Raw genomic sequence first — 22375 nt, forward strand, 5'->3', positions numbered from 1 at the left:
GATAACGTAAAGCAAAAAAAAAGTAAGATTTGCGGCATGGGCATCATCCGACGATATTGCGGTTGCCGACGACAATTATTTTGCGAAGGGCGACAGTTTCGTCGCCTACTTCAATAATTTTAATTCCATAGATCACATTATTCATGTCGAGGGTACCCCGCATAAGGTAGACAGGTAACAGAGGAACTGCGATACCTTCCCTCACAATTTTGCAGGTTGCAGCCGATAACTCTTGGAGGTAAACATAAACAGACGGGTAAGCTGGTCGTCTTGCCTCGATGCAAAGCGACACAACGGTATACAGAGGACACTACAAGAAAACATCCTCGCCGTTGCCCCCTGAGCAGCTTGTTCGAGGTCGGGCCGCTGTTCTGCAAGCGCTCGAACGAGATTTGCATTCCGTGTTGACATACGCCCACCGGTCCCGGTCGGGCTCATTTCGATACCCGTACCGCGGCTCGCAACCCGCAGAACAGCCCAGCCTGAGTGTGTGTTTATCGAGGTGCGGTGACATGATTAGATTCACCTCTAAGAGTGGCGAATTAAGTAGCGGTCGATATTGGAAGGGTTCTTTTTTAACAGCAGAGCTGCTAAAGCTTTTTCTTCCGGCCATCTCGCGTGACCAAAAAAAAAAAAAATCCCGCCATCTCCCCGTAAAGAGAACCCTGAGTAGTATGCGAAACAGCCATGAGTCGACTTAGATTTCTGTAAATATTTTATTTTCTTCATCACTGTTCATGGTCCTTCTATTCGACGTTCCCCTGACGTTGTTACTCGTCATATATGACTTTAAGCTCAGGGGAACGTTTTCCGTTGAGTATAACGGACTTGTGGTCCGTAAAGTATAAAGTTAATGGCCCTTGCCGCAAAGGTTGCAGCTTGAAGTTTGAGAATGCGATGTCAACGCGTCCGTTTCGCTTCGGCTTCGCGAGCCCGCCGCTCCGGATCGGCTGGGGCGCTGGCTACGTCGACACGACGCCGGGGAGACAGGCCTCGTTCATACGATAAGCTGCTTCGCATCTAAGGGTACCTTGCATAACTTATGGCGTTATGGGTACCTTGCATGAATGACGATGATTTATGGCCAAGTGGGTACCTTGCATAATTTATGGCGTTGTGGGTACCTTGCATGATTCATATTAGAGAACGCGCCGCAGTGGAGCGAGCGCTCTATCGCACGTCCACAATGTCAGGCAAACATTCCTTTCTGCACACCATGCGCTAGCTCTCCGCTCGTGCGAAAACTTCGTTCTCTTCTTTCTTCCATGCATCTAGTGGCACCGTTTTCTCAGGAAAACATTCCTTTCTGTATACCATGCGCGAGCTCTGCGCTCGTGCGAAAACTTCGTTCTCTTCTTTCTTCCATATATCGAGTGCCAGCGTTTTCTCAGGCAAACTTTCTTTTCTGCACACGATGCGCTAGCTCTCCTCTCGTGCCAGCTCTTCATTCTCTTCTTTCTTCCATACATATAGTGGCACGCGGTGCACTGGTCACGCCGGGGGGACAGGCCTCGTTCATAAGCTGCTTCGCATCTAAAAAACTAAGCTACGTCTAGCACGTGCAAGGCAATAACTCGACCGACGCACGCTCTCTTCGTGCTCTTCTTCATCTTAGGATTCACTCTAAATAAAGACAGCTTGCTCTTGGCAACGGTCATTCGAGAGACTAAGATAGTTATTGCACATTTTTTGTGGAGAAAGAAAGAGACAGGAACAAAGAAAAAAAGAACCTTTTCTTTTGTTTATGCGCGCATTGTTAGTTTTGTTACAGAAAACCAAAAGGATCAGGACGTCTGATTGAGGCCCTGACCCCTGTACAATCAGTGCTCGGCGAATGAATGAATGAAAAACTTTATTGGTGCAAAGAAATTCTCCCAGCGAAGGTGGCGCCCTCAGTCCAGGGCCCCTGTGGCCTTAGCCATCTTGTGAGCTCTGTCGATCAGCTTGAGCTGTTCTTCAGGCTTCGAGCAGGACAGCGCAGCCTCCCACTGCTCCGGTGTTGGTGTGTTGTTTATGGGCACATCTTTTTCGGCGAAGCAACATAACTAAAGAGGAACAGCATAAGAACACACTAAAACATGATCGTTGTGATGAATACTTAAATGTAACATATTAGTCAGTCTGCAAGAGCGGCACAAGCAATATAACCAACATAAGTGACATAACGGGCAAAAGTAACATAGGTGACACACGTAGGATAAGTAACAATGCAACATATTATTGAACCTGCAGATGTTTGCATTGAAAACACAGCAAGGTGTAACACAATTGCCAAGGTGTACCACAAGGTGTAACCCTTTGCTAATTAAGACCAGTCTAATTAGGATCATGCTAATTAATACCGTGCTAATTGAGACCGTGGTAGATAGTACCTTGCTAATAGTTTAGGCCAGTCTCAAGCTCGGCTCTTATTCCAGCCTTGTACAACTAGTGCAAGTTCCCCACATTTTTATTGAAATAAAAAATAAATGAAAGAGTGGTTCTCGCCATGTTTTGGCGACAGCTACCCCTTTCTGCTTGGTTTCTCAGTAATAAAAATAAAGAAATTAAAATAGGAAACAATACTCATATACATGTATACAGTATCCGATTTGATGAGTTCAAAAGTTCTTGTTTTCACGCAGCACACATACAAGCACGGTGCGCACTTTGGATGCGGTTCGCTCAGTACTCATTACAAATATTAGTGTTTTCAAAAAACGTTAAAGTACCCTCAAGATCATTCCAAATCACAAAGCAATGTTGAAATGGTGTTGAGCGCCGTCGAGCGAGTGATCAAAACAACGAAACTTCGTATTTATCACGTTATTAATCAATGGCAATTATAGCGTACAAAAATAAAAAAAACCCGGCGTGACAGCTAAGCGGCTAAAGTGTTACCCGGCTATCAACAACGCGGGTTCGTTTCCCGTTCCCGTCGACCGCATCTTAATGAGGGATGAAGTGCAAAATAAATATCGTGTACATACATTTATGGGTACATTACAGAACGCCACGTGGTCCACAATATTCCGGAGTTCCCCACTTCGGCGTCCCTTTTAATCGCATCGTGTTTTTGACACGTAACACTCCGGAAACTATTATTATTAGCTTGACGGTATTGTGAGAGCTCAATTACAACGACGAAATGAACGAGGCGTCACAGCGAAAGAAGCGGACGCAAGAATAATTGATTAAAAATATACACGAAGGTATGAAAATGCAGCTGCGCTAAAACAGCATTCAAATCGGCGAATTGTATTTAAGTAAATTAAGTTTGGCGGTCTTTGCTTTTTCAAACCATAATATGAATTCGCGGCAGGGAGTGGTTAATGGCTCCAGAATATTTTGACCACATGGGGTTGTTATACGTGCAACTAAATCTCAGCAGAAGGGTGTTTGTTTTCTTGCACATCACACCCATCGAAATGCGCCTGCCGTCGCCGGGTATCGAACTGGCGTCCTCGAACTTGGGAGTTCACGCAACACTCGCAATGTTCCAAGGGCAGGTGTGAGACTGTGGCGTCCCTGTATGCTACAACCACTTTTACAAAACAATTTTCGTCGGGCGTCTAACAAAGAACGGGTAGCGAAAATTCAAACTTTCTAAGAAATAACACTGATTCGAGACTTTTCTGCAATCTATTAAACTCCTTCGCAGAACAAAGAACTGGAATTGGGAGATAGGAAATCACTGTAAGGGATATACGCGAAGGAACGAACATTTCTATTGATCGTCTGTCAATACAAAAGAACAGCAGAAGGCAACGAAGCTTTACCATGATAGAGATGAAAATCAGAAAAAAAGAAAACATATGATCGTACAGTGAGTGAGGCAATCATCGTCTTATTTACCGAAACGATAATTGAACTCCGATGAATCCTCTAGGGCAGACCCCGCGCGAGCCTATTTCAAGACGACGTAATGTGATCCACGAAACACTGAATCCAAACAATCGACAACAACCACCGAAAAAAACACAACCACAAAGACATAGGAACTTGAACTCATCTACGGCACGTTTTTGGTCGAGTTTTTTTTTTTCTCTCTTTTTTTGAGACCCCACCGCAAGGTAGACAACCAAAGAGAAACGCAATCTCAATGTCACGTACATCTCTTGAGACCTCGAGTGCCGAGTAAAATAAAAAATGTAGGGAGAACTACATTGAAAAATAAAGAGGTGATCGAGACGGAAAGAGCGAAGAAGGAAAGGCCACATAAGCTACGGGATAGAAGGCCGGATAGAGTGGAAGGGCAAGCAAAAGAGGTGGGCTTTGTTGCCCAACCAGGTGTGCAAGCGGGCGTACCTTGGAAGAGATATCAGGGGCCCTCCCTGAGGGAGCACGCCATCGTCTAGTGCGGCAGCCGCCATCGATCTGTTTGCCCAACGCGCCTCAGGCCAGACTCGTCCCCCAGTCGTTGCACTCTCCCGCGGTGAATCGCCGGCAGCTAGGAATCCTCAGATGTGCGAAGGTTGCGGCCGAGAGCTCCAACGCAGTGCCTGTCGCATACAGGGTTGCACGGTGGCAAGCACAAACAAGCAGGAAAACTAACCACTCGGGCTTGCATTGTCAGTTCTTGAGCAACCGTCCGCCGTAATATGCTAAGCAATAGAGCAGCGTTTACAGGAAAACAACCACATCGAAATTATCGAACAGATGCGATAAATTACCACGAAGTTACATCAGTATTAGCAAATGATATTCACGGTCGCTAAGGTTATTCGAAAGATAATAAAATAAGTCTGCCGCGGTGGTGCAGTGGCTCGGCTGCTGACCCTAAAGTCGCGGGTTCGATCACGGCCGCGGCGGTCGCATCTCGATGGAGGCGAAATGCTAGAGGCCCGTGTGCTGTGCGGTGTGAGCGTTCGTTAAAAAACAGCAGATAGTCGAAATTTCCGGAGCCCTCCAGTACGGCGTGCCTCGTGATCACATCGCGGGTTTGGCACGTAAAACCCCATATATTATTATTATTACCGAAAGCTAGTAAAATAGCTGTAACTTTTTCGCACGTTCTTGTTCTGTTCTTGGTCGGGAAGTCGTGGTGACACTTGTTCCCTGGCCATAGCAATATCGTTTTATCGGGGCTCACTGCAAAAAAGAAATGCCCTCATCCCTGCCAAGTACGATCAAGATATCTATATACGCAGACGACATATGTGTCTGGACCTCAGCCGTTACACGACTTCAACTACGTGCGAGACTTCAAAAGGCTGCAACAGTGACAGCGCACTACCTTAGCAAACAAGGCTTCAGAATATCCCCGGAGAAATGTGCATTGGTGGCGTTCACGCGCAAACCAATGACACCATATGCCATTTCTATTGACGGGCAGTCGATTTCTTATGCCAGAACCTACAAACTTCTCGGCATAATTATTGACAGAAACCTCAATTGGAGCCCGCACGTGGCCCACTTGAAAAAGCGCCTCACGGCCATTGCCCAGCTGCTCAAGTTCCTTGGAGGGAAAAACTGGGGCATATCAGTAGATGCAATGTTGGAATTATACAGAGCACTCTTTCTTGGGTTTCTGAGATATAGTATGCCCGTACTAACCAACACCTGCAAGACAAATCTTCGCGTTCTACAGGCTGCACAAGCTCAGGCACTCAGAGTTTGTCTAGGTCTGCCCAAATGTGCGCCAACAGAGGCGACTATTGCCATCGCCAAGGATCTACCGATACAAACGCACATTGCGTTAGAAGCCTTGAGAGCTCACATCAGGCATTTTGCTCGAGCTCCTAACCACCACCTGGCAACACTGCCCTCAGAAAGACCGCTAGCATCATACTGCGCAACAATCTGGAGCTACTCCACCAACCTACCGTCAGGCTTCAGCCCCGCATCCAAACCATCGATTCCGCCTTGGTGTTTGGTTCGTCCTGCAGTGCACCTCAGTGTACCAGGAATCAAGAAAAAATCTGATTTGTCATCGCCTGTCCTGAAACAGCTATCTCTGCTTCTACTGCACGAGAAATACACCGACCACATACATATTTGCACCGACGGCTCAACGACCATCCGCGACTCGTCCGGAGCAGTGGTTGTCCCAGCGATAGGTGTAACTGTTAGCTTTAAGACCGACCACCCAACAACATCAACGGCTGCTGAACTGACAGCTCTTCGCGCTGCACTTTGTGTTATCAATCGCGAACAACCGCAGCGATGGTCAATTTTAATGACTCCAAAGCAAACCTACAATCTCTCTTGTCAGCCATGCGGCGTGGACCATACGAACAACTGGTATTCGAGATAAGACACCTCATTCATACGTCATTCGAGAAGGGACACCAAGTGACATTTCAATGGTTGCCAAGTCACTGCGGCGTGCTTGGCAACGAACATGCCGATAATGCTGCTCGGTCAGCTTTGAAAAGCGACAAGCAAGAGGCTATACCCCTTTCAAGGTCTGATGCTGCTGCCATGCTTCAAAGGATCGCAAAGGATATTTCGCACTCAGCACTGAATACCTCAAGAAGCCAAAACTATCGGCAACACCACCTAAACGAGTTGCGGCGACTTCAAATACCATCTGGACTCCGCCGAAGGGAGGCCACTCTGCTATGCCGCTTATGGCTAAGAGTGGCTTACACAAAGTCATATTCGTTTCGAATAGGGATGGCCGACAACGCTCTTTGCGACACCTGCGGCACCGAGGAGACCTTGCAGCATATCTTCTGCGACTGTCCTCGCTACGCTGCGCAAAGACGATCCCTGATATTCGCTCTCGCCCGTCTTCACAACAGAACGTTGAAACTAGCAACAATTCTCCAATGTCATCCTGATAAGTCATTGAGAATTCAAGCAACCAAGGCATTGCTCAAATTTTTAAGGACAACAGACTTACACGAGCGGCTGTAGACTTTTAATGATGCCGCATACCGCACAAGACTGCCGCTCTGCGCTGTGAAGTTGTGTGTGTGCGTGTGTGTTCCTCTCTCTTTCTTTACTCTTCTTTCAATCTCCCCCATCTCTTCCCCCTGTACAGGGTAGCATACCGGCTATGCCAAACTCGTTAACACCCCTGTCTTTCCTCTCTCCCGTTTTCCTTCCTTTTTATCACAGCGGCCCGTCTGTCCTACTTAGAAGCGGCCGCAGCTAAAAGGAACCTTATACGCCACACTTATACGGCAACCAGTGAATTCGTTGGTGTGCTTTACGAAACAAATGTCAGTCCGCTTCTAAACTATTACTCGCTCAATCTTTCTCTGCACAGAGGTACAAATCTTACCTAGCTTATTGGCAGCCGTAGAACCAATATAAACTCCGTGTCTGCCTCCCACTTTCTTTAGCCTGTGAGATACGCAATGAATGTAAGGAATACCTACGACACGTTTCTTCCTATCGCTTTTCACAACTATGCTCAGACTTAACGAAATGGACTTCTTTAAACGTTCAGCGACAGTGGCCACTGCAACGCGAGGATAACCTACTTTAAAAGACGTGTAACCTGTGCGCTAAAGCTGGCACTCATTTTGTGCTCACACGACTTGTTGAGGGAAGACTTAAGGCATGACCTCGCTATACCATTTTCTACAACCTTAAAATGCTTCTACGAAAAGTTTAACAGCGTTGTGATGATCTAGGAGAATACTGCCAGCTTATGTGGTTCTTCTGAAACATTAAGAGAATGTCTAGAATTTGTATTCTACTTATCCTGAGGCAAATCCTTGGCAATGTACAGCCCTCATACACTTATTTCAAATTTTTTGCTCACTGAGGTAACTACGGATTCAAAGTCCTCACCATGACAAAAAAATCAAGTAATCGTCCACATAACAAGAACCATTAATACTAGAATTATCTAAGGTGCCTTGTAAACGTTTCTCAATCTTGCTAAGGTATAAATCACTAAGGATCGGAGCAACCTTTGAACAAATACAGATGCTTGATTTCTGCACATAAGCTCGTCTCTTCTAACCTACAAGAGTTCACTTTTAAATACATAGAAAGAATTTCGAGGAAAGCATCCGTAGAAACACCACATTTATCAGTGAAAACCGTTTCCTGCAATTGTTTGTTAATACAGTCATTAACAGATTTTTAACAACCCCTCATGCAGCAAAGAGTAATAAAGGTCCTCAATGTCCACACTAAACGCTTTAAAACCACCGGGGTTCTCCTATAAAAGAAACTGAACTAGCGCCTGAGAATTAGGCATACGAGAAGGGTCTGAAAAATTCAAGGAGGCCAAGCAGTTCTGCAAGTAACTAGATACAGCGAATTGCCAGGTGCCTTTCTTTGATACTATTGGTCGAAAAAGAATCTCGTTCTTATGTATTTTCACTGAAAAAAAATTCTAAAGTATGTGATTTAGCCTTCTTGGCGTTACAAGCTGTCCTCTCAAGATTATGCCGTAACAAAAGGTCCACAGCCCGTTGCCTAACTACCGATGGTTGAAATTTCACCATCCTAAAATTCTTTTTTAATGGCTGTTAACGCTTTCTCTGAGAACATACTGTTCGGCATAATTACGAAATACCCTTCCTTATCTGAAATTACTGGCCTAATTTTCTTCGCACAATTACCCAAAGGCCGGATCGGATCAGGAGTGTTCATATGCCTATTAGCTCATTGGTACTAGCAATGCAAGTTGAAATGTAATTCGACTGCTCTTCTTCAGGGACTAGTCTGGTAATGGTACGCGGCAGACGTTAAACGTCTATTGGTTGGAGGTTAGGCTTAAAACAAAATTTTGGACCTGAGGCTATGGTTTTGCATTGACTATCATCTTAGACAACTTCTCCGAGGACCAGTAAGTTATTTTGCGGTGAAACGGTAGGAAAGATCTTCCACTAACATGGTTGAAGTTCCCGAAGTTTCTCCCTCCACTTGAATTGAGCATGCTGGTTATCTGCCCTCATCCCATCGGTGAACAGCTGATCCTGGCAGCGGTTGTCACACGGAGTAGAGAAACGGACCGTGAGGCATTCTTGGTAAAATTGGACATGACGTCAAGATTCCGTGGTCAGTATAGCACAAATCCTCCCCGCACGTCTAGTAGATGTTAACACGTGAATGTAACATAAGTAGATGTTAAGACGTAGTTAACGGTAGATGTTAACGGTAGATGTTCATTAGATGCTAACAAACTTCACTTGTTCGTCGGCGGATGTGGTGCTTTGACTTCTTTCTTGTGTCCGTGTTTGCACGCCCTGTCTTTTAGGAAGAATACAATTTTTTTTTGCCAAGCTTGTAGGAAATTTGTCCACCTAGTAGAATGAGTGTATTTTTTCATCGCACCATCGCCATACAATCCACACATTTATTCGCAGGTTCTTCTTCCAACACATCTTAGGTGGGCGCACACATGACAACCCAGTCGGACGATTTCGCCAGTACCGGAAATTGGTGTTTTCTCAGGGGGCACGAACTCTGCCACTATTCACTTTGTTCAGTCTTCATCGTATTGCTACGTATATACAGGCTAGACCGGTCGGTCCCCACGTGGGAATAGCCGGGTGGGCGCGGGGGACGCTCTTCCCCACGTCTGCAACGGACCACAATAAAGTTGTTCTCTCTCTCTCTCTCTCACGTGGGTGTGACGGTTAATTAGGCAGAACACAAGCTGGCAAAGATGAAAACTCTTTATTGGGCTAACTTGCGCCCACTAAAAGATACACTCAAAGTACGAGCAGCACTCACTGTACAATTATAGCGGCGTGCACGGACGTCGGGCGTCCACTAATCTGATCGTCGCCGGAACGCCTCGCCTTTTATAGATCAGTGGTCCAACCTTCCAGCGTTACATGTGGTGCTCGCATAAGCTCCTGTATAAACTTGCCTACTCGCCTCCTGCGCGTAGTCTTCACAGAACAATCTCAAACAATCGCGAAGCTCCCCAAGCAGGGCAGCGCGGCCTGCGCCGAGCGGTCCTATACAGTTCCTATGAGTGAAACTTGAAGACATCAAAATAAAAAAAAAATTAGGGCGCGTGTTAATATCAGTCGGTTTCCCCCTTAATGCATCGGCCTACAATTTGAATTTGTGTTAGCGTGAAAAAAAACACAAACCAGCATCTTTGTGAAGTTTTACCTCTTCTTTTTGCGCTTCACTGTATTTCGCCCGATGGTATTGGGCGAATAGACAGTGCTCTGGGAACTGCGCAGGTGGCGCGCGAAAATTATGGGTGTCGGCAAAACAATGATCAGGCGAGGGCACGTAATACGGCGCAGCAAGCTTTCCTAGCGATAGACAGTGCAGGTCGAACCGGTGCTGATTTTGACATCAAGTATTGGCGCCTTATGAAACATGCTGCGGCCTGCGTCGTTTTGCGTGCAGTGTCCCGGCTTCGCCAGTGACCACTGTCTTCAGTGCGAAGCACACACGGCCAAGTTTTTATTTCAAACAAAGTGGAAGCTGTGATCGGAAGAAGAGTGGCCAGCACTACCGCACACTGCATCAGTGTGACGAATGTTACAAAAGATGGTGAATAAAGTCGGTTAATTTTTTTTATTTTTGGTAAGCACTTCTTTTTTTTTATGCTGCAGAACTTATAGGAATGGATTATCCGATGTGATAAAAACATAAACCTCGCCACAGCAAGCCAGTTAGAACAGGACAGAAGTAGGTTAGTTTTCTTAATCTATTTTTCTTCATATGCTAAGACTATAATGTGTAATAAAGTTAGCAGAGGAGTATATATATACTAAAAGACCAGAATTATACTGTCACATCAGTCTCTGGCACTTTGTACTGTCTTTGTACGCTACCTTTTACCACGCTTAATTTTTGTTTATAAATATGTTTTGTTCGCGCTTTTATATTACGCTATTTCTAGTTAAGTACGATGCGGTGATTAGCACAAACTACATGGGGCCATAACACCAATGCGAGAACTACTACAGTGGGCGCTGAGAGAGAGGTAGAGGGAAAAAGAAAAAGGTTTTATTGCTAGACGGATAAGAGATGTTTGTAGGATGGAGCAACTTAGTTCGGGGCCCCATTGGCTCGCGGCTCTCCATGTGTCCGCTGGATCAGCCGACGCTGCGCTAAGAGCATTCTTACTCAAAGGAAAGAACCCCTCCCCCCCTATCCGTGTGTGCCGTTTCAGTATGCGCCCCACTATTGCCAAAACTGAATTTACAAGCGTGATTGAGCGATGTTGCCACAAAAAGTTGAAACTTCTATGTTCCAAACCGCAAATATGCGAGCTTACAAATAAACTAGAAAATATTCAGAACATGAAAGTTACATTTTTCACACAAAAGTGTTTTATGCCGGTGTCCACCACGACTTTCAGGACGTATTTCCGTCACGGAAATACGTCAGCAAAATGAACGCGACCAGATGACAGAGAAAAAGAAACTATGAGAAAAAGTTCCGCTGTGAGGAGTCGAACCCATGACCACCCGGTCCGCGACGATGGCTGGCGGGCGTTTTAGCCCACTGAGCTACCGCCGAACACATAGCGGGGCTGCATCAATGCGAATTTTATCTTTCACAATTTCCTCTGCAATGCTCTTTGATAGATGCTATGAGCGTCCCCTCTATAACGAGGCGGCGATATATGTGCCACCAGGGTAAAAAAAAACCGTTGCCTCTGCCATTAGCTCGTGCAACACGCCGTTGCTACGAGCGTCCTATTCGGCATGTTTCCAATAGAAGTGTAATGTCCTCCACGCTTTAACACACCGCGAGAAAGCCTCGCTCATAGCATCCATCCATATTGAAAAATAGCTCTCCGACTCTCGCACACCGCAATCCCCGCTCGCCCTGTGAGAATTAACGGCCAGGCTACAGGGAAGACGCTCGTCGCCTTTCCCTTCGCGTTTCACAATGCTTTGAAGGGGTGTATATCGAGTATCAGTGTTTACTATGTGCTTGTTGATGCCATCTTTGCGCATGATTCACCAAATGTGGTGTCTAGGTATATCGTGACAACTTCAGCTACAGCAAGGTTTAAATCATGATCATAGGCGTTAGTCGTCGCTAAGGAGATGTGCCACTAGGCGTGAATGTGGGTGCGTCCACATCAAGCGGTGCTATATCTGCCAAACAACAATAGACATTGTACGAGCTCTCATATACCAATGCACTCTAAACAATCAACTACTTCTGTGACGACACGTTTCATTTTCGTGTTATACCGATTCCTATGACACAGGGAAAGCCATTGTTTTTTATAGGCAACTATAATCGGCGGGTTAACATAAGAAATTTAAGTAAATATTATAAGATTAAAAATTTTGCAACACGTCTATCATTTTAAAATAAGCAAAAACTGCGCAAAATATAACCAGGCACCACACTATATCTAAAAGCGACAGAACCACAGGCTTGTAGGTCAGATACATTTCTTGTGGAGTTGAAGTTTTCTGTTATTCTTTTTTTGTTAGAACTGTCCGGGATTCGAACACCTTGCGATGGACCACTGTATACATGACATCCAATTATGATTTTTTCCGTGGTTGGAAATAATTTTTTCTAGTACATAGGTCAGCATGTAAACTTCCTGCTGTTATTCCCTACGGGGCGATGCCCGCAACTAATAAATAGGTTAGTAAATGGGAAAAACAGCGCGAAAGGAGGCGTGGTTCAAGCGGAAGAATGCACAGGATGAGCGCTGACTAACAACTGAACGTTTTATTGCTTCAACACAATATAAAGAAATATTGGCGGGAAAACAGGAGAACCTTGAATTGGAAGATATATCTGGTCTTGTTCGGTTCCTACGCCCCATTTAGTAATGTGTGACCCACTAGCGCAACAAACCACACTTCTGAAACAGGTTAGGTTGGCTTTCCAACCCGTCTGAATCTATAAACCAGCCCAACCCAACACAGCAAAACCTAAAAGCAATATCTAAAAAGCACCTAAAGTAAGGATTATTTTAAAGGGGCCCTGCAACGCTTTTTCAGCATGATCAGAAAATGCTACCAATCGGTAGTCGGGGCTCCCGAGAACACGCGAGCCAAATATTTATTTACAATAACTTCTGTCAGCTAGAAATTGCTTCCTCCTATCTCGATAAGTCATGCTATTTACCCAAAATTACTGCGTCATTGATTCACGTTTCACGCCATTGCTTGATTTGAACATGGCCCGCTCGGTAGTTCCTGCGGCCCCAGAGGGAGGCCGCTACTTGCCCATGCTCGCGCGCGATCGCACTGAATGTACGCCGCGCGTTCGAAGAAAAAAAAATGTGCTCAAGGCCACGAGGCGCGTGACGTACCTTCTCCCGTGCCGTCTCTCCCTGATTTGCTTCCAGCGCGCTCGTCGGGACGAGAGAAGGGAGAAAGCAATTACCGCGTGCGACAAATATTTGTTACTCCTCTCATACCGGACGGATTCTAAACATATTTGCGGCGGTCGATCCAGTAGGCAATGAGCTCCTTTAGTGAAGCCATTCCATGGATTCTTGGTAAAATGTTGCGGGATCCCCCTAAAGGCAGAGCATTTGAGACACGTTCCTTCTTTTCCTCTTCTTTTCATATTGCACTGCGGTAGAATATTGCTTTCGCATGCAGCGGCAGCAGTGGCACAGCGGCTGTCAACAGAGTCCCTGTCACGAAAAATGTTAGAATGACAAGCCCATGAAGCTGCGACAGCCCGTAATAAAATAATTTCTTTCCACTACGTTAAGCTGTCCTCCTGTTAGAGCTTGTTGTACAGTTCACTGTGGTTATAAAAGACGAGACAAGCAAACCTGCGCAGTACAGACGTTACCTGCTCTCTATTGCGCGTCTCGCGCTATTGGCAAACGCTAATATGCATTACGCAAGCGAAAGCTCAATCCGCGTGCACCAAGATTAACTGAACTGCAGTTTCTCCGATGCGGGATATTTAATTACAACGCCACTTAACCAATTGCTCATATAACCCCATTTTGAGGGACATTCACTTAGCTCCTGTCTCTTCGTCTTCTGCACGTACTGTGTTTTGTTACATGTGTACTTTACTGAACGTGTAGTACTTTACTGAACGTGTAGCAGAAGAATAATGTCTCGCTATCGGGCAAGTCTCCAGGATAATCGCTTTGATCGACGACAGGCAGCCGAGTTCGGTTGGTAATCCTTTCGACAGCTTGTACACAGGCAAACAAAGCTCCCGCGCTTTATATGGAATCCAAAACTCGATAATGAAAACTAGACAAGTTCCAATCCCGCTGGTGAATTTAGCGATCAGTAATCGGATGTTTTGTTTCAGCGCGGAAAGTTCTGCGGGCATTGAAATGGACGACGCGCGTACGGCCTTAAGCTTCCCGCATTGTCTGCTAGATTCCGGGAGAACGGTTCCGACCCGTGTCAAAGCCTATTGTCCATTTCACAGTGAGGCAACGTATGCATGCAGGATGGCGATGTGTGTCGTATAAATCGTTATGCAGTGATGCTACCGAGGACTTCTGATTTGGAGCAATTTTTGGAGCAGCAAAATTTCCGTTTTGGAGCACTTTGGAGCAGCAAAATTTTCATCTTGGAGCACTTTGGAGCAGATAATTTTGCATCTGGGAGCACTTTGGAGCAGCGAATTTTACATCCTGGAGTGCAATACAGAAGCATATTGCATTAACATTCAAGCACATGAGTACTATTATGGGGCTCTTATGAAGGCTAAAAATATTTCGATTCATTGCAAATCTCATGGAAAAAATCATCTCAGGAGCATAGGCGCGCGCACAGGGGGGCAGGGGGGGCCCCTCCCCCTAATCACATAAGAGGGGGGGGGGGCGCAAAATCTGCCCCGTACATTGACCCTTGCGATAGCAATTATATGGACACTCTCGGCGGATTTTCGCCGTCACCTTTGCCGTAATTTTTCGTATAAAGTCCAAATTAATAACATCACCACGCGCATTCTAGCCGCGGGTAAAAGCTCGCGAGCGCTGGCGACGAACGCGGCTGAAGCGGAGATTAAACTAGCCGGCCGTCTGTCTCCGCCGCACGGACAGCGCATGAGATAACATCTTCCCGCGTGCGGGCCTGCCGTCGATTGCTCATCATACAGAGAGGAAACGCCCCGCCCGTCTTTCGTAAGGAGCATGAAGGGACGCCAGGGGAGCGGAAGGGGGGGGGGACCGCATCTTTCGAAGGGCGCAGTTGCTTGCGCGCGCGCTATCTCGAGGCATCAGGAGACGGCTCGTAAACTTGCTGTGCTCTCAACGCTTACTTCTCGTTTAGAGAACTCAGAGCAAGAAAACGCTTCGGTTCCTGGAGGGGCCATATTCCCTTAAACCAGCGTTTTGTTCAGTTACGCGAGATCGGATCCAAAAGAGTTAGCTGCTAGCCTTACTTCGTTTAACAATACAATTTGTTGGTATCGCATTCATTGCTTCGCTCTTAAGCGAAACTGAGTTTTTTAAAAACCGTTAGCTATTCACCCCCGAAAGCGAGGGGCGGACGTGTAACATGGCGTAGCCGCTTCACTGTGGGCCGTCAGCGACGGGCCCGCTACTGACAGCTGCGCATTTGCGGCTGCTCCGACCAGGAGATATGATTGTACTAATGAGATGACATTTTTAAAAAAGCAAGCAAAAAATTCGAATTGGAACCCTAGCACGTGAGCTCGAAAGGGCAGGGACTTTTAGGGGGTATTTACCGCAGAGTGATTACAAACTCGGACCTGCTGGCGGAAGGAATTCCGAAAAAGCTGTTCTGGATGAAGATCCATGGATAAAGTATATCTGAGGAAAAGTGTCAACGCGTTTCTACCGTTCGCGTGCTCTTCCATAAACGCGAAGCAAGGAAAATTCGATATTGTCCCATATATCTACTGCGAGCGATCCCAGATTTCATTCCGCGATGTCCGGAAACAGAAGTGACAGACATTTTAGCAGCACACATGTAGTTATTATTGAACATTGCTTTCCTTACGTGCCGTGCGACGCTTGAAACGAGCTATCAGCAGCGTTTCTGGAACAGCCGACGTCTACCGATGAATCGCCGTCGCACTTTCTCGCTACCGATAGGCCTAGACGTCACGAGCCTCTGCGGAGAGCGCGTTTTGCTGTCGAGCCGACTTGCAGAACAGAAGCTGCGTCGGCACCGTGCATGGCATCGTTGCTCACTCGGAACGCACGCGCGAGCGCTATTTATTCAGCGGAATAATTCTTGGTCCATGATTGCGACTTTATTGGCAGCCCCAAGATCGAGCTGCACATGTTCTGACGCGCCGGCGGTGCGATTGCCGGTGATAGACGCCCCCAAACCCGAGACTTTGACGCAGTTTGGCGCAAATTTCTTCGATATTATCAGGATGGCGCAGTAAATACAATTTGGCGCACTTTGGCGCAGTTGGCGCAGGAGTGGAATCACTGCGTTATGTGTAGCAATGTTTGCTCCCAGAGCTACTGGACAGTACGCGCTGAAACAGGACTTAGATTGGGCTCTCTGAAATGCGAAGACTCAGCGACATTTTTTTTTAATCACCGCCGCGGTGGTACAGTGGTTACGGGGCTTGGCTTACGGCCCGGAGGACGCGGGTTCGATCTCGCCTGCTCAGGCAGCATTTTGATGGAGCTCAAATGCTGCAGGCCAGTGTACTTGAATTTAGGTGCACGTTAAACAACCCCAAGTATTCGAAATTTCTGGCGATTTTTACAACGATGCGCCTCATCATCATGTCGTTTTCACGCGTAAAGCTCCATAAACTATGAGCTGTCACATTGAAACATTAATAATTTGAATGCCAGACACAGACAGGACGCCATTTGCAAAACCACCTGTCTACACGGGCTACGCTAGAGCAGTATCTAAAATTTTCCTCGAACTAGCATTCACCTCTACCAAGTTGAGAAGTGATGTTTAAATAACAGATGCATATTGCGCAAGTGAAGTTTCCGATGCCATATATCGGCCCATGTGTGCAGTCGCGAGCATTGGTATGCGGACCGTCGCACCACTAAAAGACAAAAAAGTTCCAATAATTTCTTGTAGAAGAGCCTCACAGCGCACAACTGTTGCAATATAGTATTTATTCCACATGGGCACTTCGGCTGTACCACTCGATATCATTTACCATACGCAGGTCGCAAAGAAAAAAAAATAAATCTTTGTGAATTTAACTGCTTCCTAAACTCTTGCTCTTCAATGTACCGAACAGGCAGAATGTAGTTATTTCATTCAGTTACGCCTGCATTGTTTATAAAGCAGCAAAGGCTTCCTCAAGAGCTCGTTAATTTTTACTTCACGTGCGGCGAGAGCCTATCTCTATGAATGCTAGCACATGATAAATTATAAAAAAGACCCTATGCGATTCCTGTGAGGCCATGGCACACTACTCCTGAGACACCGGTCGTCGGTTCAAATCTCGGCCATACTAATGGGAGAAAAATACGAACGCTCTTGTATGCTTCACTAAATGTTGAAAAATCGCGGAGTGCTGAAAAATCCCGGGTGCCCTTCTAAATCTGACGGGCCCCTTAGAAGTGTACAATTCGCGATTTACTCCACCTAAATCTAAACGTTAAAGATTGAGTGTTTCTCATTTTATTGATATCAGCCAGTCCCTCTTTTTCTTCAAATCTACTCATAAATATTCATCTCCTGCCATGCCTGGATTTTTTTACTGTACTTCTTGTTTAGAAATTTAGTTTTCTTTATGCGAGGATGGAGACGATATCTTTTCCTCCAGTGCTATCGAACTGAAATGAATGCGTTTCAACCTGTTCAACGGTTCGACGCTTTTCCCGGCCTCTCCTTCAGAAACTGCAGAATATTCCCCATACATCGATTCAGCACATTTTGTCGCAGCAAGAAAAACTCAACATTAAACGGGGCTGAAAAGCAAGATCCCCTCGCGTTGCGAAGTTCGCGGCGCCTCCTTCACGAGTCCTTGATGCACACATTGCATATTGCATGTAGAAAATATACGGTATCCCATCGTTCATGTCATGCAAGCCTCGTTTATCTTGGCTGCTTCTATCGTCATCTTCGAATGCGCTGGCCAGCGCATCTACTACCAGCTATGTATAAATGTATTACGCACAACCGCAAGACAAGTTAATCTACCAAGCAACAGCGACCTGTAGATCTACAAGTAGTAGATAGGTAGGCCACCACACAACAGCGTCATATATATATATATATATATATATATATATATATATATATATATATATATATATATATATATATATATATATATATATATATATATACACAAGTAGTAACACAAGCCGACCACGACACAACAGCATCATACATCGTAGCAGGAAACCGAATTCCTTCTCTTTTAAAGGGTGGCTTGCTGCATTACCAGCACGCACACACAAAAAAACACGTATCGATTACAGGCGTCAACGTATCAGCGGTGGTACTTCTATGCAGGCCTCCTGCCGTGATTTTTTTTAAATGTTGTCGCACACTTTCCTTGTGCGCTGCCATATAAGAAACTACTGCATTCGTGAAAACATTGAGGGACTCCGACCAAGTTGAATAGATGTTAACTGACGCTTCGGTCCCCAAACGGGAGCTTTGTTCGCAATGGGTTCATTGTGATCAAGGTTCCTGTGTGGGAGCCGAACCGTGAGTAAATGAGTATTTTTTCGCCTCGGTCGGCGTTCTTTTAAAGCTTTCACCATAGGAAACGGATGAGGCTTGCGCATTTCAGCATGAAAGAAGGAAATTTCATCCCCACCACGCAAGTGAGATCCTTGACTGCAAGGAATCACTGCAATTCTACAACTTGTGTTAGCTGTGCATAATCATATCCGTATATATTGTGAGCATTTTATACATAAAAAAAACTTACATTAAGCAAAATTTTAACCAACGGTCCTGTATTTTCGCACATAGCCCACACGTTATTTCTCACTCTACTTCCCCAAAAACCGTACGCACTATGAATGCATGAGATGGTTGCCACGGCCTAAGTACGAGAGCAATCTATCATAAGTACATTAGCAGCTGCTCAGCCAGTAGAGAAGACGCTGCCGTAAACGAACGAAAATGGTTTCTCTACCAACATAGTGGTTTGCTGATGTAGTAACAGGCGCACACAAAGCTCATCTATGCATGAGCACGTAATACAAGCGCCGCCCGTGCGTTCGCGCCTTTTTGAACTTATCTTGAAGCAGACGGAGGAAATGCTTAAAAAGGCAGAAAAGGCAGTATTTTACTGGAAACAACTATTGAAAACAAGAGAGCATACCTGCGGTGACGCTTTTTTTTTTTTTGCTTACACAGGGCTTGCATACGGGTTCATTTCAGCAGAACCTCTCCTAATCGAAGATGCCTTACGCAACAAAAAAATGAAAGCGTCAGGGAAGGCGAAATCCTTTTCGTGTTACAAAGCACGAGCGTAAGCTAGTTCATAGATAATTTACCGGAAAACAGCACCAAACAAAACGAGGTTCAAAGTAGAGGCCTCGCCATTGTTGCTCTCTCAGTCTTTTTTTTTTTCATCAATGACGTTTGTGCAAAATTATTATGGCAGGATTTGATTTTTTTATGTAACACGTAAGTGTGTAAAACTGCAGGTTGACTGACCCACGCTCTCCTCTACGCTCGATATGACACGGTTCCGCAAGCTCAGGATTCAGTTGATAACAGTGTCAGAGTATAGACCTAAACTAACTTGTCGGACTCGCCATCCTGCTGCGTGCTTGCCTGCCGGCCAAGCTTTTTCCCACAGGGAATGACTTTACCGACGTGTTCAATTCTCCGTCTTTCCAAGACAGCAAAAAATGCGCGGTGACCATATTCGTCCGAAAATGTCACGAAGCCCAAAAACAACCTTTCGAATGAACCCGCGCCAGCAAGAAGCGGCACGTGCAATAAAAAAAGGAAGCATGGAACAAGGAGGAAAGGGATTGTAGAGAGGAGAGGAGCCGACGCGAAGGCTTCTCCCTCGTTCCCACGCGTTCGCCATTCTCCTCTCCCTTCTCTAGGGGGCGCCAGCATCCGCGTTCCCTTTTATTTTTCTCCCCCATCCCGGGGGCTCGCACGACCGAGCACGCGTCCGCGACTCCGGTGCCAAATTTAACCCGGAGCTCCCGCCGGCCCGGACGGTGCGGGACACCGCTCTCCGCTAAACTGTCTCGCGTGACTAGCCCGCGTAGCCGGCTCAAGAAAACAAAAACATCGGCAAACAGAGGATACACATCGAAGTTGAGGTGTAAAACTACAAAAGGGCGTTAGACGGTCCGGGTGAAGGAGTGGATGTTTTTTCTTCGACCTGTGTGTGATGGTGATGTGAACCCTCGGTCAACAGCGTTTGTTCCGGAAGGATATGTTCTGTTCACATCGAGGAGAGTAACATACGACGTGGTGGAGATATCCTCTTCAACGCCGGCCGCTAGAAGACGCGGCGGTCCGGGACCGGCGTCGTGCTGTCGGCAATGCCACATGACGGATGCGTCGGCGCTTCCCAGGTGAGTTTTTCTCTGCTCGTGTGTGTATAGGGGGATACTGCTGAGCTTCTGAATTTTCTGGAACACCTTGGAAAAAGGAAAACAAGTAGTGGAATGCGCATGCTGAACTGGGTATATGTTGTGGCGATTTTGGTGAAAGCGTAAATTTGATACAACTGGGTGAAAGACAAAAGGCAAGACGAAGAAAAGCTAACGAGACTGGACAGAGAAGTTGCGCAACCGTTGCCCCTACGGACTCAGAAATTTATATCCTAACACATATACTGCGTGAAGCCATCATCGAGCAGTAGAATAAGAAACACTTTCACGATCCAGAGTGTAAAGACGGAGTCACGGACCATTGCAAGCAACATCTACAAGATCTACAAGAGAAAAACAGTGAAGCCATAAACAAGCCCAAGCACTTCATCTGTAATACACTATTTGTATATCTGTGACACCGATTTTACGGACATTTTGTAGGCAAAGGATTGAATCAGTTGACGCAAGAAAAGGGTCACTGATGATCTTTAGAAGATGCCTTCATCGCGCCGCGGACATAAATGTGAAAGACGATGGCATCGACAATATTTTTATTGAGTGGGGAAGGTCCAAAAAATTTTGAACGACTGAAGATTTGTGGCGCCCCGCTATCTCGAGGGGCGGCAACGCTCTCAGCAAGTCGGTGTGCGCGAAGTTTCTCATTCAAAAGAAACAAACAGCGTGGCGATGGGACAAAAGAAGAGAATCGCAGAAACCGAGCGCTGGGCCTTCAACAAATGGCCTTTCAACAAACCCTGCTGCGATTTATTTCTCAGTCACAAATTTTTGCGGATAAGGAAGCAGGCACATTGATGTATAAGCGCACGTCTGTCCCTCTAAGGATGGACATATGTGATTCCAAAAGATTTTCGAGCTTAGTAAAACGCTTTGGTGGGCGAGATCGTTTGTGTCTTCAGAAGAAAAACCGTAGCTGAAAGGAACAAGGATGACACTTGAACACGGTACTGGCGCTAACTTCCAACTGCAGTTTATTATCGAAAAACACACAAAAAAGTTATTCACATCTCAAGACCAGCATTTGGTATCAGCTTCGCGATAAACAAGACAGGAAACACAAAGCCGTCAGGACCCTCAGAACATACTTGAAAAGGTGCGTAAAGTCAACGACGCAAGGGCAGAAAAACAGGATGACGCGCCCCGTTTCAAGCATATCAATCCGAACCGACTCGCCCAATTCCCAGAAGAGCAACCTCACAGCAATGTACAACCATGGACCATGCACACATGTGTGGCAGAGCTAACGACACAGCCCAGTGGAAGTACTGTGCTCTCGTGTCGTCCTTTCGTGCTACGGTAAAGGGTTAGCAGGTTTGGAGGCAGCGAGGCTGTTTGGCTACTAGGCAGAGACATGGAGTGAGCTCAAGGTTCTTACAGCTTGCTAAAGAATATGAAAAAAGAAACAAAGGGTCAAGAAAAGCGGGGACATAGCTCCTCTGCTTGTTCTTGTACGCCTATGTTACAAGTTTCAATGTGCAAAACCAACTCTCCCAACTCCATACAAGCTAGTCATTCGCTTGGCGACATTGACAAATGAACTGTCCTGGGATGCTCTTGGGGCAATATGACTCTGACACCTGTCTGGGCCTCGAAATTCGCAAGCTACAACCCCACAGCGTATCCTTAATGTCCTGCTGCTGTTGCTGTGGCGTAGACTCGTCACCTGCTGTAAATAAAAATACAAAAGCATATTCGTTGCGTACACGTAGATTTGACATTGGAAGTCATGCCGGCAGTTCATCCGCCCGGGCAGTCGCCGTACAATCCAACTTCGACGTGCTGTGCACTGTCCACAACAAGCCGAAACTGGACACAAGCGCACAACCTTTGAGATATCTCGCGCACGTCGCCACGCATGGCCACCCACCTACTGACACAAAATGCCCTTAGAATAAGCCCGACAATCATTCACTCTGAAGGCTGGTTCTAATGATTGATTGCAGTACGCTCAGAAATGTCAAACTAAACTCGCTCCGACAACTAACCCCAAGATAGCACACGTTCCGAAATTGCTAATATATTGCTGCAGCATCTGCCATGGAGTTA

The sequence above is a fragment of the Rhipicephalus sanguineus genome, chromosome 8 (genome assembly GCF_013339695.2).
Source record: "Rhipicephalus sanguineus isolate Rsan-2018 chromosome 8, BIME_Rsan_1.4, whole genome shotgun sequence".
Lineage (NCBI taxonomy): Eukaryota > Metazoa > Arthropoda > Arachnida > Ixodida > Ixodidae > Rhipicephalus > Rhipicephalus sanguineus.